Source organism: Octodon degus, unplaced genomic scaffold, assembly GCF_000260255.1.
Source record: "Octodon degus isolate 3935 unplaced genomic scaffold, OctDeg1.0 scaffold00034, whole genome shotgun sequence".
Lineage (NCBI taxonomy): Eukaryota > Metazoa > Chordata > Mammalia > Rodentia > Octodontidae > Octodon > Octodon degus.
The window spans coordinates 3,843,331-3,845,868 of record NW_004524610.1 but is presented as its reverse complement, the minus strand read 5'-3'; the positions used below and the strand labels follow the sequence as shown (position 1 = coordinate 3,845,868).

Genomic DNA, 2,538 nt, shown 5'->3' with positions numbered 1-2,538 from the left:
TTTATTAAAATATTGAGTTTATTTCATACGTGTATTTGTCTCTCCACCATCTCTGTGTCTGACACCACTACTACAATGTCATATCATAGCATTTCGTAATACTTAAAGCCAAGTAAAGGGTGGAGCTCCATCTTTAAAAACTAAACAGGCGTTTCAGACAACACATTCTTGGCAGTGGGAGCTGGACAACATTTATCAAACATAGGAAGGAAAGTTCTCACTTTGCATTATGAAAAGGATAGCCAGAGAGCAACTGTTACAGAAATGAAAGAAGATGGAAAGCTAACAAATTGTTTAAACTGTTTTCTTAAAGAGACTTCCTCCATTGCCAGAGGTCTTGAATAGCCTCCTGGTAAGTCATCCAGAAGCAATTCTTCACATAATTGATGAATCTGGCTTCCACTTTGGGAAGAGAACAACTTTTTCTATACTTGCTTGCATTTTTGCTTTAATGTCTTCTACAGAACCAGGTCCTTTGGGTGCTTTAGGACTCTTTTCCTGTTTCTTGAAGGATTCCTGCCCTTTTGATCTTGGCATTGATGGCTCTGAGTTTTTCCATTCTGGTTTGATTTTTGTGCATTTTTGGCTGGAGTGTCTAATATCTATTTCTTCACTGGAGATTTCTCTTCAGTTTCTTCATCAAAATCATCATCATCATCCTCCTCATTGTCTTCGTTGTCTTCATCAGCAGCGAGTTTTACTTTTTTCTGTGGAACCTTGCTGCCACCTCCAGGGGCAGATCGCTTTCCAGATGTACTTAGGAGTTTTACATCTTCTTCCTCTTTCTCTTCCGACTCTGCATCTTCTTCCACACCTACTAAATGCTGTCCACTAATATGCACAGGCCCTGAACCACACTTCAACCTTAAGACAACAGGTGGTGTAATTTCAAAGCCCCCAAGGGAAACCGTTGGCTGTACAGACATTTTCAAAGTTGCCAGTGTTACTTTCACTGGATTGCCTTCATCATTCATAGCCTCTGCCTCAACAACGTGCAATTCATCCTTTGTACCAGGCCCTAAACTGACAGCTCTTAATGACAACTAGTGGTCATTTTCATCGTTATCCACCTTAAAGTGGTGATCTTTGCCAGCCTTTAGTTCACAACCGAAGCTATAGTTCTGGGGCCTCAGGAGGCTCATGTCCGTATCCACTGAATCTTCCATGGAGTGGTGGCGCGCATTTGGGTGGGGGAGAACACGGGCGAAGAGAATGAGTTCTGCTCCACGGGACAGATGTGCAGGATGGAATCAAGCCAGGCAATGATGCATAAATTTTAACAACTGGGAATAGATGGAAACTTTCCCAACTTGGTTAAGAATAGCTGCAGAAAGTGACAGTTAGCATAATGAAGAGTGTGAAGCCAGATAGCTTCTTCTTAAGGAAGGAGGAAGGCAAGGGCATCTCCTTCTACTCTAGTGGTTCAACTGCGCACTAATGCAGTAAGAGGAGGAGAGAGCGACGCCCCTCAGCACACAGTGCTACAGCTGGGCACTCATCTGGAAAACAACACAGAGACACAGGCTGCAAGTATTCACAAAAGTTAATGCAAAATGGGTCATAGACCTGGTGCAAAATGTGAAATGATAAATCTCAGAATGGTAGAAGAAAGAAAACCAAGAGATCTTGAATTTGTGACTGAAGTTTTAAATATCCTACCAAAAGTATGATTCATGGATGGAAAACAATTTATACTTTTTCATGTTACACACATTTAACAAGGAATTTGTACTCAAAATGTACAAATTCTTGTAACTCACAACCACGAAAACTATACAACTAAGACAAAAGCCAAGTGAGCACGTACTTTCCAAAGAAGAGAGCACAGATGGCAAATAAGCATATGAAAAGATGTTCCGCATTCTATGCCATTAGGGAGTTGCCATTAAAATGACAATGTGATGTTATCACACATCTACCAGCATGGACAAGAGCCACTGAAACTGAAACTGTCAAACACTGGTGAGTCGAGGAGCAATAGGGGCTCTCCTTCCATCCTGGTAGGAGTGTGGGTAGAACGGCTACTGTGGAGAACAGTGGGGAAGTTTCTCCAAAGGCTAAATGTAGTTTTACTACGTAATTCAACAAATGTGCTTGTAGGTATTTGCCCAAAAAGTTGGAAAATGCATGTCAACACACATGGCATAGTGGTTGGACTTGTAACCACGAAATGCTAACAATAAGAAGGTGTGCTTTCAGAGGTGCCTGTGGAAGCCATACGTGACGGGCATGCCGTGGAAAGGCATTCGGTGGCAAGAAGTGGGCCTTCAGCCTCATGGAGAGATGACAATGACTCTCTCTCTCAATAAACTTTATTTTTTACCTTGTCCTTTATGTATTTTTAATATAGTTTAAAGAGAGTATAAAAATAATAGATAAGACATTATAGAGATGATACACATTTGGAAAAACAGGATGAAAGGTATCCAACTGAGGTTGTTATATTGTACAGTACTGTCTTCAGTGTAGTTGCTCAAGTTACAGATATTAGCATATAAAATTGGTCACAGTAAAAATTTTAAACATTTACTTCAAAAG

At 40.7% G+C, this 2,538-nt stretch overlaps 1 pseudogene; it reads right to left on the bottom strand.

Annotated features, from left to right (window-relative positions):
* Window positions 1-307: 307 nt before the first annotated feature.
* LOC101562830 lies at window positions 308-1,166 on the bottom strand (annotated as a pseudogene).
* Window positions 1,167-2,538: the final 1,372 nt, after the last annotated feature.